The following is a 16,542-nucleotide window of genomic DNA, read 5'->3' on the forward strand; positions in this document are numbered from 1 at the left end:
CATGCAAATGGAAAGCAAAAGAAAGCTGGAGTAGCAATTCTCCTATCAGGCAAAATAGACTTTAAAATAAAGACTATTACAACAAACAAAGAAGGACACTACATAATGATCAAGGGATCAATCCAAGAAGAAGATATAACAATTGTAAATATTTATGCACCCAACATAGGAGCACCACAATACATAAGGCAAATACTAACAGGCATAAAAGGGGAAATCGACAGTAACACATTCATAGTAGGGGACTTTAACACCCCACTTTCACCAATGGACAGAGCATCCAAAATGAAAATAAATAAGGAAACATAAGCTTTAAATAATACATTAAAAAAGATGGACTTAATTGATATTTCTAGGACATTCCAACCAAAAACAACAGAATACACATTTTTCTCAAGTGCTCATGGAACATTCTCCAGGATAGATCATATCTTGCGTCACAAATCAAGCCTTGGTAAATTTAAGAAAATTGAAATTGTATCAAATATCTTTTCCAACGACAATGCTATGAGACTAGATATCAATTACAGGAAAAGATCTGTACAAAATACAAACACATGGAGGTTAAACAATACACTACTTAATAACGAACTGATCACTGAAGAAATCAAAGAGGAGATCAAAAAATACCTAGAAACAAATGACAATGGAGAAAAAATGACCCAAAATCTATTGAATGCAGCAAAAGCAGTTCTAAGAGGGAAGTTTATAGCAATACAATACTACCTTAAGAAACAAGAAACATCTTGAATAAACAACCTAAACTTGCTCCTAAAGCAATTAGACAAAGAAGAACAAAGAGAAGCCAAAGTTAGCAGAAGGAAAGATATCATAAAAATCAGATCAGAAATAAATGAAAAGAAATGAAGGAAACGATAGCAATGATCGAAAAAACTAAAAGCTGGTTCTTTGTGAAGATAAACAAAATAGATAAACCATTAGGCAGACTCATTCAAAAAAAAAGGGAAAAGACTCAAATCATATGATCATCTCAATAGATGCAGAGAAAGCTTTCAACAAAATTCAACACCCATTTATGACAAAAACCCTGCAGAAAGTAGGCACAGAGGGAACTTTCCTCAACATAATAAAGGCCACATATGACAAACCTACAGCCAACGTCATCCTCAATGGTGAAAAACTGAAAGCGTTTCCACTAAGATAAGGAACAAGACAAGGTAGCCCACTCTCACCACTCTTATTCAACATAGTTTTGGAAGTTTTATCCACAGAAATTAGAGAAGAAAAGGAAATAAAAGGAATCCAAATTGGTAAAGAAGAAGTAAAGCTGTCATTGTTTGCAGATGACATGATACTATACATAGAGAATCCTAAAGATGTTACCCGAAATCTACTAGAGCTAATCAATGAATTTGGTAAAGTAGCAGGATACAAAATTAATGCACAGAAATCTCTGGCATTCCTATACACTAATGATGAAAAATCTGAAAGTGAAATCAAGAAAACACTCCCATTTACCATTGCAACAAAAAGAATAAAATATCTAGGAATAAACCTACCTAAGGAGACAAAAGACCTGTATGCAGAAAATTATAAGACACTGATGAAAGAAATTAAAGGTAATACAAATAGATGGGGAGATTTATCAAGTTATTAGATTCGAAGAATCAACATTGTGAAAATGACTCTACTACCCAAAGCAATCTACAGATTCAATGCAATCCCTATCAAACTACCACTGGCATTTTTCACAGAACTAGGACAAAAAAATTCACAATTTCTATGGAAACACAAAGGACCCCGAATAGCCAAAGCAATCTTGAGAACAAAAAATGGAGCTGGAGGAATCACGCTCCCTCACTTCAGACTATACTACAAAAGTACAGTAATCGAGACAGTATGGTACTGGCACAAAAACAGAAAGATAGATCAATGGAACAGGATAGAAAGCCCAGAGATAATCCCACGCACATATGGTCACCTTATCTTTGATAAAGGTGGCAGGGATGTACAGTGGAGAAAGGACAGCCTCTTCAATAACTGGTGTTGGGAAAACTGGACAGGTACATGTAAAAGTATGAGATTAAATCACTCCCTAACACCATACACAAAAATAAGCTCAAAATGGATTAAAGACCTAAAGGTAAGCCCAGAAACTATCAAACTCTTAGAGGAAGACATAGGCAGGACACTCTATGACATAAATCACAGCAAGATCCTTTTTGACCCACCTCCTAGAGAAATGGAAATAAAAACAAAAATAAACAAATGAGACCTAATGAAACTTCAAAGCTTCTGCACAGCAAAGGAAACCATAAACAAGACCAAAAGACAACCCTCAGAATGGGAGAAAATATTTGCAGATGAAGCAACTGAGAAAGGATTAATCTCCAAAATTTATGAGCAGCTCATGCAGCTTAATAACAAAAAACAAACAACCTAATCCAAAAATGGGCAGAAGACCTAAATAGGCATTTCTCTGAAGAAGATATACAGACTGCCAACAAACACATGAAAGAATGCTCAACATCACTAATCATTAGAGAAATGCAATCAAAACTACAATGTGATATCATCTCACACCAGTCAGAATGGCCATCATCAAAAAATCTAGAAACAATAAATGCTGGAGAGGGTGTGGAGAAAAGGGAACCCTCTTGCACTGTTGGTGGGAATGTAAATTGATACAGCCACTGTGGAGAACAGTACGGAGGTTCCTTAAAAAATTACAAATAGGGCTTCCCTGGTGGCGTGGTGGTTGGGAGTCCGCCTGCCGGTGCAGGGGACGCGGGTTCGTGCCCCGGTCCGGGAGGATCCCATGTGCCGCGGAGCGTCTGGGCCCGCGAGCCGTGGCCGCTGAGCCTGCGCGTCCAAAGCCTGTGCTCCGCAACGGGAGAGGCCACAACAGCGAGAGCCCCGTGTAACTCAAAAAAAAAATACAAATAGAAGTACCATATGACACAGCAATCCCACTACTGGGCATATACCCTGAGAAAACCAAAATTCAAAAAGAGTCATGTACCAAAATATTCATTTCAGCTCTATTTACAATAGCCCAGAGATGGAAACAACCTAAGTGTCTATAATCGGATGAATGGATAAAGAAGATGTGGCACATATATACAGTGGAATATTACTCAGCCATAAAAAGAATAGAAATTGAGCTATTAGTAATGAGGTGGATAGACCTAGAGTCTGTTATGCAGAGTGAAGTAAGTCAGACAGAGAGACAAATACCATATGCTAACACATATATATGTAATTTAAGAAAAAAAATGTCATGAAGAACCTAGGGGTAAGACAGGAATAAAGACACAGATCTACTAGAGAATGGACTTGAGGATATGGGGAGAGGGAAGGGTAAGCTGTGACAAAGCGAGAGAGAGGCATGGACATATATACACTACCAAGTGTAAGGTAGATAGCTAGTGGGAAGCAGCCGCATAGCACAGGGAGATCAGTTTGGTGCTTTGTACTGTCTGGAGGGGTGGGATAGGGAGGGTGGGAGGGAGGGAGATGCAAGAGGGAAGAGAGATGGGAACATATGTATATATATAACTGATTCATTTTGTTGTAATGCAGAAACTAACACACCATTGTAAAGCAATTATACTCCAATAAAGATGTTAAAAAAAAAAGATACACTAGAAGGAATTAAAAGCAGATGAGGTGATACAGAAGAACACACAAGTGATCCAAAAGATAGAAAAGTGGAAATCACCCAATCAGAACAACAAAAAAGAAAAGCAATTTTTTAAAAATAAGGATAGTTTAAGGGATCTCTGTGACAACATCAAACATATTAACACTCATATTATAAGGGTACCAGAAGGAGAAGAGAGAGTGAAAGGGGCAGAAAATGTATTTGATGAAATTATGGCTGAAAACTTCCTGAACCTGAAGAAGGAAACAGAAACCCAGGTTCAGGAAGTACAGAAAGTCCAAAACAAAATGAACCCAAAGAGACTCACACAATATATATCAAAATTAAAAAGGCAAATGTTAAAGAAGGAATTTTAAAAGCATCAAGAGAATATAGCCATATACAAGGGAAACTTCATAAGGTTATCAGCTGATTTTTCTGCAGGAACTTTGTAGGCAAGAAGGGAGTGCCATGATATATTTAAAGTGCTGAAAGGGAAAAACCTATAAACTGTGTTACTCTATCCATCAGAGTTACCATTTGGAATTGAATGAAAGATAAAGAGCTTTTCAGATAAGCAAAATGTAAAAGTGTTCATCAATACTAAACCAACCTTACAAGAAGTGTTAAAGGGTCTTCTTTAAGTGAAAAAGAGAAGGCTACAACAAAAAATAAGAAGTTATAGGAAAGAAAAAATCCCACAGGTAAAAGTAAATATGTAGTAAGTACTGTGGATCAAGCACTTAAATAAGCTAGCACAAATGTTAAAGGACAAAAATTATAAAATCAAATGTGACTACAGTAAACAGTGGATAGACATGAATTTGTAAAATATGACATCAAAAACACAAAACATGGGGGAAAGGAGTAAAACATGTAGATCTTTTAGAATGCATTTGAACTTAACTGACTATAAGTTAAAAAGAAGTAGATATACTTACAAGTCAACTATATGAACTCCATGATAGCCACAAATCAAAAACCTACATTAGATACATCAAAATTAGCAAGAAAGGACCTCAAACATAACAATAAAGAAAATGATCGGAGCACAGGGAGATCAGCGCAGTGCTTTGTGACCACCTAGAGGGGTGGGATAGGGAGGGTGGGAGGGAGAAGCAAGAGGGAGGGCATATAGGGATATATGTATACATATAGCTGATTCACTTTGCTATACAGCAGAAACTAACACAACATTGGAAAGCAATTATGCTCCAATAAAGATGTTAAAAAAAAAAAGAAAAAAAATAGAAAATGATCAGGACTTCCCTGGTGGTCCAGTGGTTAAGACTGCATGCTCCCAATGCAGGAGGCCTGAGTTCGATCCCTGGTCAGGAAACTAGATCCCGCATGACACAACTAAATATGCCACATGCCACAACTACAACCCGGTGTAGCCAGATAAATAAACAAACAAACAAATAAATAAACATTTTTTAAAAAAGAAGAAGAAAAATCATCAAACTGCAAAGGAAGAAAATAAATGAAAAAGAAAAAAATAGAGGGGATGGGCCAAACAACCAGAATACAAGTAACAAAATTGCAATAAGTACATACCTATCAATAATCACTTTAAATTTCAATGTACTAAATGCTCCAATCAAAAACATAGGGTGACTGAAAGTGAGGGGATGGAAAAAGATATTCTGTGCAAATGACAATGAAAAGAAAGCTGGGGTAGCAAAACTCATATCAGACAAAATAGACTTTAAAATAAAGTCTATAATAATAGACAAAGAAGGACATTATATAATGATAGCAAGATTAATACAAGAAGGGGATATAATAATCATATACATATATGTACCTAATAAACGAGCACCCAAATAAAGAAAGCAAATGTTAACAGACATAAGTGGAGAAACTGACAATAATGCAATAATAGTAGGGGACTTTAACACCCGATTCACATCAATGGACAGATCATCTAGGCAGAAAATCAATAAGTAAACAGTAACCTTAAACGACACATTAGACCACCTACACTTGAAAAATAGCTACAGAGCATTCCGCCCAAAACAGCAGAATACACATTCATTTTAAGTGCACATAGAATGTTCTCCTTCTGCAAGACATCACATACTAGGCCACAAAACAAGTTTCAACAAATTCAAGAGGATAGAAATTATGTCAAGCATCATTTCCAACCACAATGGTATATGAGACTACAAAAAAATTACAGGAAGAAATATGGGAATACATAATCATGTGTAGATTAAACAATATACCACTGAAAAACCCAATGAGTCAATGAAGAAGTCAAAGAGGAAATCAGAAAATACGTTGAGACAAATGAAAATAAAAACATAACTTTCCAAAATTTATGGGATGCAGCAAAAGCAGTATTAAGAGGGAAGTTTATAGTGATACAGGCCTATGTCAAGAAACAAGAAATATCTCAAATAAACATCTAACCTACCATCTAAAGGATTTAGAAAAACAAGAACAAACAAAGTCCAAAGTCAGCAGAAGGAGGGAAATAATAAGGATCAGAGCAAAAATAAATAGAACAGAAGCAAAAAAAAATAGAAAAGATCAAAGAAACCAAGAGCTGTTTTTTTGAAAAGATAAACAAAATTGAAAAACTTTTAGCTAGGCTCATTAAGAAAAAAGTGAGAGGACCCAAATAAACAAAATTAGAAATGAAAGAAGAGAAGTTACAGAAATACAAATAGTCATAAGACAATACTACAAACAGTTATACTCCAAAAAATTGGACAACGTAAAAAAAACTGGAAACATTCCTAGAAACATACAATCTTCCAAGACTGAATCAGGAAGAAACAAATAATCTGAAGAGACCAATTACTAATATTGAAGTTGAATCAGTAGTCAAAAAACTCCTAACACACAAAAGTCCAGGACCAGACAGCTTCACAGGGAAATCTACCAAACATAAAGAAGACTAAATTCAATTCTTCTCAAACTATTCCCAAAAACTGAAGATGAGGGAACACTCCCAAACTCATTCTATTAGTTCTGCTTTGCCCTGATACTAAAACCAGAAAAAGATACCCCCACCCAAAAAAAGAAAATTACAGGCCGATATAGATGCAAAAATCCTCAACAAAATATGAGTAAGTCAAATAAAATATACATTAAAAGGATAATATACAAAGATCAAGTGGGATTTATTCCAGTGATGCAAGGATGGTTCCACATTCACAAATGAATAATGTGATACACCACATTAAAAAAACAAAGAATAAAAATCACATGATCATCTCAATAAATCCAGAAAAAGCTTCTGACAAAATTCAACATCTATTTACAATAAAATCTCTCAACAAAGTGGGTATCAAGGGAATATATCTCAACATAATAAAACCATGAATGGCAAACCCACAGCTAACATCATACTTAACTGTGAAAAACCTAAAGATATTCCTCTAAGATCAAGAACAAGATAAGAATGTCCTCTATCATCATTTCTATTTAAGATAGTACTGGAAGACCTAGCCACAGCAATCAAACAAGAAAAGGAAATAAAAGGCATCAAAATTAGAAAGGAAGTTGTAAAACTGTCACTGTTTGCAGATGACATAATATTATATATAGAAAATCCTAAAGATTCCACCCAAAAACTATTAGAACTAATACATGAATTAAGTATATTTGCAGGATACAAGACTAATATAGAGAAATATGTTGCTTTTCTATACATTAATAATAACTATCAGAAAGAGAAAGCAAGAAAACAATCTCATTTAAATAGTATAAATAAAATAATGAGGGATAAATTCAACCAAGGAAGTGAAAGACCTATATTCTGAAAACTAAAAGACTTTGATGAAGGAAATAGAAGAAAATATAAATAAATGGAAAGATATCCCATTTTCATGAATTGGAAAAATTAATATTATTAAAATATCCATACTACTCAAAGCAATCTACCAATTTAATGCAATCCCTATCAAAATACCCATGACATTTTTCACAGAACTAAAACAAATAATCCTAATATTTATATGGAAATGCAAGTGACCCCAAATTGCCAAAGCAATCTTGAGAAAAAAGAACAAAGCTAGAGGTATCACGCTCCTTGACTTCAGAATATATTGATATTACAAAGTTACAGTAATCAAAACAATGTGGTACTGACCCAAAACCAAACAAATAGATCAATGTAACAGAACAGAGAGCCCAGAAATAAACCCATGCACATATGGTCAATTAATCTATAACAAATGAGGCAATAATATATAATGGGGAAATGACAGTCTTTCAATAAGTTGTTTGGGAAAACTTGACAGCTAAAAGCATGAAATTAGAGAATTTTCTCACACCATATATCAATACAAAAATAAACACAAAATGGATTAAAGACCTAAATGTAAGACCAGAAACTATAACTCCTACCTAGAAGAAAACATAGGTAGTACACTCTTTGACATAGGCCTTAGCAATATTTTTTTGGATCTATATCTTCAGGCAAGGGAAACAAAAGCAAAAATAAGCAAATGGGACCTAATCAAACTTTAAAACTTTTGCACAGTGAAGAAAACCATCAATAAAATGAAATGGCAACCTACTGTACTAACTGGGAGAAGATATTTGCAAATGATATAACCAATAAGTGGTAAATATCCAAAATATATAGAGCTCATACAACACAATATCCAAAAAACAAACAATCCAGTTTAAAAATGGGCAGAGGACCTGAATAGACATTTTTCCAAAGAAGACATACAAGTGACAGGAAAAGATACGGGCATATCAAAAGATGCTTGACATCACTAATCATCAGGGAAACACAAATCAAAATCACAATGAGATATCACCTCACACCTGTCAGAATGGCTATCATCAAAAAGGCAAGTAATAACAAGTGTTGGCAAAAATTAGAATAAAAGGGAACCCTAGTACACTGTCAGTGAGAATGTAAATTGATACAGCCACTATGGAAAACAGTATGGATGTTCCTCAGAAAATTAAAAATAGAGCTACTATATGATCCAGCAATTCCACTCCTGGATGTATATCTGAAAAACACTAAGTCAAAAAGATATATGCACATCAATGTTCATAGCATCATTATTTACAATAGGCAAGATATGGAAGCAACCTAAGTGTTCAACAGATGAATGGATAAAGGAGATGGATATATATATATATATATATATATATAATGGAATATTACTCAGCCATAAAAAGAATGAAATTTTCCATTTGCAACAACATGGAGGCTATTATGCTTAGTGAATTAAGTCAGACAGAGAAGAACAAATACTGTGTTTTCACTTATATGTGAAATCTAATAAGTAAAACAAAGGAACAATTATAACAAAACAGAAACAGACTCACAGATACAGAGGACAAACTAGTGGTTACCAGTGGGGAGAGTGGTAGGGGGAGGGGAAAGTTAGTAGAAGGGGATTAAAAGACAAAAACTACTAGGTATAAAATAAATAAGATACAAGGTTGTAATGTACAGCATTGGGACTATAGCCAACATTTTATAATAACTTTATACAGAGTATAATCCAGAAAATATCAAATCACTATGTTGCACAACTGAAACCAATATTGTGAGGCAACTATATGTCACAATAAATAAATAAATAAAACTTTAAAAAGGAAGCACCAAATTGGAAAATGAGACATGAAGTTCTAATTTTACCTAATTCTGCAACTAAATAGCTGTGTAATTGTTGGTCAAGTCACTTCACTAATAAGGGTCTCAGTCATTTCATTTCTATACTCTAGGGTTTTGACTTGGCATTATGAATTTATTCCAGCTCTAGTTTCTATATGACATCCTGGGAAGACCCATATGCTTTCACCCTTCCCCACTACTCACACAAAATAAAATATGCGTGTGAGCACGTGTGTACACACACACACACACACACACACACACACACACACACACACACACACACCTTCTCTTTGTTCTCAGGGACTAAAGTTCAACTGACGCTAGATTCAATCCTTTGGACTCAAAGACTTTTTCTGTCTTCCAGTGTTTACCATGGGACTTCCTCTTTCAGAGTCTCCATGTCTCCAAGTACAAAATGTGGATTTAGAGCTTAATCTTGCCAATCTCTAAAATTCTAGGTCTGCGAATCTCTAATTAAAATGCAAATATCACTGGAAGAGGAAGGCACTTAACGTGCTATTAGTCATTTCTCCAAACTCTTTCCAAGCAGAAAAGACTTAGAAAGGACAGCTAAAAATGGAACACATGGAAATAACTCCCTTAAACAGGAATGAATCCCCTAAAACAGGAGAAGTATACCACAAAATAATAAACACAAATTATTTGGACTTTATAAGTTTGCCTTTAGTTGTACTTGTGCACACATTTCTCATTTTCCCCTATGGGTAAGGGAAGTAGCAAGTCAAATGCCTTCTGGGGAAAAGAAAACAATTCTCCCCTCTCTGCTTCTAGCATAGCCTCTCCTGGCTCTTGGCCAACCTGAAGAAAGAAAAGTAGAAGAAAAATGGAGCCCAGAACAGGTTGAATGGTGGCCCCTCAAAAGATATATCCACTTCTTAATCCTAAAAACTTCTGAATAATAATATCTTATATAGCAAAAGAGTGAATATTTTCTTATATGACAAAAAATTAGATTAGTGAACTTCAGAGGAAAATCTTACCCTGAATTATCTGGGTAGACCCTAAATGCAACCAGATGTTTCTTTACAAGATACAGGTAGAGGAAGATTTCTAACATGTCGTAGTTGGTTTGGCCTGCTATAAAAAAATACCACAGGGTTTCCCTGGTGGCGCAGAGGTTGAGAGTCCGCCTGCCAATGCAGGGGACATGGGTTTGAGCCCTGGTCGGGGAAGATCCCACATGCCACGGAGCAACTAAGCCCGTGTGCCACACCTACTGAGCCTGCGCTCTAGAGCCCGTGAGCCACAACTACTAAGCCCGTGTGCCTAGAGCCTGTGCTCCACAACAGGGGAGGCCACCGCAATGAGAAGCCCACGCATTGCGGCGAAGAGTAGTCACCGCTCGCCGCAACTAGAGAGGAGCCCTTGTGCAGCAATGAAGACCCAACGCAGCCAAAAATGAATAAATAAAATTAAAAAAAAAATACCACAGACTGGGTGGCTTATAAATAACAGAAATTTATTTCTCACAGTTCTGAAGACTGGACTTCCATGATATTTTTATTATTCCCATAGTTTTGCCTTTTCCTGAATGTCATAAAGTTGGAATCACACAGTGTGTAGCCTTTTTACATTTCCTTCTTTCACTTAGTAATATGCATTTAAGGCTGCTCCATGTCTTTTCATGGCTCGATAGCTCATTTTATTTGAGCACTGTCTAGATTTTCTACTGTCTGGTTGTAACAGAGTTATATACATTTCACCTGCTGAAGGACATCTTAATTGCTTCCAAGTTTTGGTAATTATGAATGAAGTTCACATTAAACATGCATGTGAAGGTTTTTGTGTGGACATAAATTTGCTAGACCTTATGGCAAGAGTATGTTTACTTTTGTAAAAAACTCCCAAACTGTCTTTCAATGTGGCTGCACCATTTTGTATTCCCACCAGCAATGAATGAGAGTTCCTGTTGCTCCACATTTTTGTCAGCATTTGGTATCATCAATGTTTTGAATTTTGGCTATTCTCATAGGTGTCCAGTGGTATCTTGTTTTAATTTGCATTTCCCTGATATGCAGGGGATCCATATGATTGGAGCATATTTTCATATGATTGTCTACCATTTGTATATCTTCTTTGGTGAGGTGTCTGTTCAGGTCTTAAGCCATTTTTAAATCAAGGATTTTTTTGCTTTCTTATTGTTGGGTTTCAAGAATTCTTTGTATATTTTGAATAACAGTTTTTTATCAGATGTGTCTTTTGCAAATATTTTCTCTCAGTCTGTGGCTTGCCTTCTAACTCTCTGGACATTGTCATTCATAGAGCCGAAGTTTTTAATTATAATGAAGTCCATTTATCAATTTTTTTCTTTCATGGATCGTGCCTTTGATGTTCTGGCTAAAATGTCATTGACCCATGATCATCTAGGTTTTCTCCTATGTTGTCTTATAGCAGTTTTAACTAAATTTATTGTGGCAATCATTTCACAATATATGTAAGTCAAATTATTATGCTGTACATCTTAAACTTATACAGTGCTGTATGTCAATTATATCTCAAAAATTTGTTTGAAGAATGGAATTCTTTCTTTAGGTGGGGATAACATTTTACTTAATTTAGGTTCAATATTAGTGTTTCTCATTATCAAAATATTCACTTGTAAAAACCAGTCCTAGCTCATGGGCTGGATTGGCCCATGGGTTATAGCTGACTGACTACTAATCTAACAGAAAGGGTGTGCAAATCCACGTGGGCTCCACCTATTTTTTTTTCTGTAGAACAGATAATTAATATTTTTGGAAGAGGTCATTCTGCCTTAGAAACTACATAATGGCTGGGAAGGACCACCAACAAGCCTGAAACCAGTAGCAAGTTGTACAATGTGTTGAGAGAGTAAGGCACTGCTGCTTCTTCCAAATTTCATTTTTGTTTACAAAGCACTTACAGTTTTAAAGGGAGTAAAGTTTAAAAATCAATCCATCACTATAGAACTATGAGGGGGAAAGTAGGAATGAATAAAAAGCATTTAGAAACTCAGATAAGACCCCTGAAGTCAGTGAGAAACTCTGATTTTCATTGAGTTCTTCTCTAGTCAGATATTAAGTTGGCACTAGTCCTCTGGCCAGAAAGGACTCTTGTACCACTAAGAAACTCATCTAAGAAGCAGGATCTGGCCCTGGTGAAGCAGGTTGTGAGCTCTTTGGGAGCAATAGACTGATTATATCATAAATGGATCCTTAGAACCAATTTCAAGGTGCTGGGATCTGACCTTAGCCTCCTGCTGACTCTGAGCCTAACTTTACATATGACAGACCCTCACAGTACCCATTTACAGTGCTTGATTCATATCAAGGCTTTCTTATCCGTCTGTGACCTCCTCTGGGTCCAATGTTGAAGTGACTCAGATGTTTCTCACAAATTCTGACACTGTGTCTAGCATATACAATATTCTCCTAAGAATTTCAGAATGAATGAGTGGGTGCTATGCTGGCAGCATGCTTTGCTTCTCAGGGAAGCAAAATAATCTACAAATACATACATACATATTTGGCCATTCTTTGTAACTGCACCAGTGAACAGAGAAGTCTTTAAACTTCTCTAATGGCATGGATACCTAGACAAGCATTCATAATGAAAGAATCACGCATAATGCTGGGAATAATAAATAATCCCAAAGAGATTACAGATGTTCTATCATAAGTACTTCAATAAACTTTATAAAACTGTTTCCAGAATAAAAACATATCCTCTAATAGCAGTAGTTAGAATTTATAATAAAACCAAAGAATTGGAAGAGATCATTTTTTTCAAGTTTAATAGACAGATTTTTTATTTCTATCTACCAGTCATAGGACAGTCAATATTTAAACTTTAAAAATAAAATTTCTAGGTACAAAATACCTAGAAATAAATCTAATGAAAGTTTTGAAATACTTCTGTCCATAAATTTATAGAACAGCATTTATAAAAATAAAAGAACACTGAAATATTGGAGGGATAAACCAACCATGTTCATAGCTGAACAGGCTCAATATTGAACAGACATTAATTGTGTCCATTTTGATCTACTAATTCAACACAATTGAAATAAAAATGCAAATGCATCCATCAATCTCCAAGCATGTAGGAACTGAAGTTAGTAGGTGTAGTGTTCTTTATATGTGCACATGGAACATATACCCCAAATTACCATATGCCAAATGTGCACTTGAAAACTTTACCCAAATTTACCATATGCCAGACTATACCATCCGTCTCAACACATTTCTAAAAAATGAAAACATATTAAGTATGTTGTGAAATTAAGCTACATATCAACCACCAAAACAACATTAGAAAGTTCCACCATAGAGGTGATTTTAGCATTTCACCATTTCATATCACAAATATGAGTAATTCCAAGATGTTAATTGCAGTATGAAAAACCTTCAGTATTGGTTTTCTGTTCTTTTTCTACATCATGTCCCAACTTCCATCCCCATACTCTCTGTGTTCCATTCATGTGGAACCTTTTCTTAGGTTCCCAGAATAAATACTTATTCTAAATAAGTATGCACCAAATAATAAAACTGCAAAATATTTGAAACAAAAACTGATTGAACTGTAGGTAGAAAATGCAAATTCACAATTGTAGTTAGATATTTCAACAGCCCTCTCTCAACAACTGAGAAATGACAAAAAATCAGCAATGATATAGAGAAAGTAAACATCATTCAGCATGGTCAAATTAAAATTTACACCACATCCCACCAACAAGAAAATGCACAGTTTTTCAAATGCTCAAGGAACATGCACCAAGGTAGACCATATATTTGGTCAAAACAACCTCAATATATTTAAACTATTTGAAATCATATAGAGAGTGTTGTACAAACACAATTGAGTCAAGCTACAAATCAATAACAGAAGGATAACAGGAAAACCTCCAACACTTGGAAATGAGACTATACATTTCTAAATAATACATGGTTCAAATATAAAGTTTCAAGAGAAATTTTTAAATTGTTGAGATGTACTATCAGCAAAATGGTGGACAAGAAAACTACAAGACCATTCCCCACAGAGATATAGAAAAGGAACCAAAAGCTGGCTAAAGTGATCTTGTGGGAACTCTGAAAAAGTCAAAAATCTGCAGCTGCCAAGAAAATAGCCAGGGAAGAAAAAGACACATTTGAAAAGGTAAGGAAATTTCATGGTGATTTTTCTTGCCCTTGCCCCACTCCATCCCCAGCATGGTATGGTCTTGCTCTGGAGCAGCTGTCAGCACAGTTGCCAATTCCCTCTCCTGAACTGGGGAGAGTAGAGCAAATGCATGCCCAGAAAAGACCTGAGAAGACCTCAAGCTTTCTGCTCATGCTGATCCCAGGGCTCAGAACACATGTTCTTAATTAGTGAAGGGCATCTGAGGCACAGATCAGTCTACAAGGCTGGAAATTCGGGTATTTTCAAATACCTGAATTTCAACAAAATTTTTACAATACATACAAAGAAGCAGAAAAACATGGCCCATGCAAAGCAAGAATATTTAAGTGGCAGAAACTATAACTGAGGAGACATAAGACTTACTAGACAAGTACTTTAAAATAACTTTCCTAAACATGCCCACAAAAGCTAAAGAAAAACATAGACAAAAGAACTGAAGGAAATCAGAAAAAGAATATATGAACAAAATGAGAATATCAACAAAGTGAGAAAAATTAAGTGAGGACATTTCTACTGATTTTTCAGAAATAAAAAAGAATTGGAAAAGAGTACTATGAACAATTGTACTCCAACAAATCAGATAACTTAAGTGAAATGGACAAGATTGTAGGAACATATAACCTTCCAAGACTGAAACATAAAGAAATAGAAAATCTGAATACACTTATAACTAATAAGAATATTAAATCAGTAACCATAACCTTCCAACAAAAAAAGCCCTGCATCAGATGGGTTCACTGGTGAATTCTACCAAACATGTAAAGAATTAAACAAATCTTTCTCAAACGCTTCAAAAAACTAAAGGGGAAGAACACTTCCTAACTCATTCCATGAGGCCCACATTATGCTGAGCTACTACAAGTTAAAAAATTACAGATCAATATTCTCTATAAAGATTGATACAAAACTACTCAACAAAATACTAGCAAACTTAATTCAGCAGCATATTAACATTATTATACACCATGACCAAGTGGGATTAATTAATACAAGCATGTTTTAGCATATAAACATGTCATTATTATACACCACATTAACAGAATAAAGGGGGGAAAACATGATTATTTCAATTGCTGTAGAAAAAGCATTAGACAAAATTCAATGCCATTTTAAAACAAAAGCACTCAAATCCAAAATAAAAGGAAACTTAACATAATAATATTTACGTAAAACTCACAGCTGACATAACACTAAATGGTGAATGACTGAAAGCTTCTCTTCTAAGATCAGGAATAGGAAGACTACATTCACTTTTGCCACCTTTATTCATTTCAACATGATTTAAGTTCTAGTCAGAACAATTAAGCAAGAACAAGAAATAAAAGCATCCAATTGGAAACAAAGAAGTTAAATTATCTCTGTTCATAAGTGACATTATCTTAAATGCAGAAAAGAATAAATATCACACACAGATAAAAGAGGCAAGACTATACAGTGGAGAAAAGACAGCCTCTTCAATAAGTGGTGCTGGGAAAACTGGACAGCTACATGTAAAAGTATGAAATTAGAACACTCCTTAACACCATACACAAAAATAAACTCAAAATGGATTAAAGACCTAAATGTAAGGCCAGACACTATCAAACTCTCAGAGGAAAACATAGGCAGAACACTCTACGACATAAATCACAGCAAGATCCTTTTTGACCCACCTCCTAGAGATATGGAAATAAAAACAAAAATAAATAAATGGGACCTAATGAAACTTAAAAGCTTTTGCACAGCAAAGGAAACCATAAACAAGACCAAAAGAAAACCCTCAGATGGGAGAAAATATTTTCAAATGAAGCAACTGACAAAGGATTAATTTCCAAAATTTACAAGCAGCTCATGCGGCTCAATAACAAAAAACCAACAACCCAATCCAAAAATGGGCAGAAGATCTAAATAGACATTTCTCCAAAGAAGATATACAGATTGCCAACAAACACATGAAAGAATGCTCAACATCATTAATCATTAGAGAAATGCAAATCAAAACTACAATGAGATATCATCTCACACTGGTCAGAATGACCATCATCAAAAAATCTAGGAACAATAAATGCTGGAGGGGGTGTGGAGAAAAGGGAACACTCTTGCACTGTTGGTGGGAATGTAAATTGTTACAGCCACTATGGAGAACAGTATGGAGGTTCCTTAAAAAACTACAAATAGAACTACCATATGACCCAGC

The sequence above is a fragment of the Stenella coeruleoalba genome (genome assembly GCF_951394435.1).
Source record: "Stenella coeruleoalba genome assembly, chromosome: X".
Lineage (NCBI taxonomy): Eukaryota > Metazoa > Chordata > Mammalia > Artiodactyla > Delphinidae > Stenella > Stenella coeruleoalba.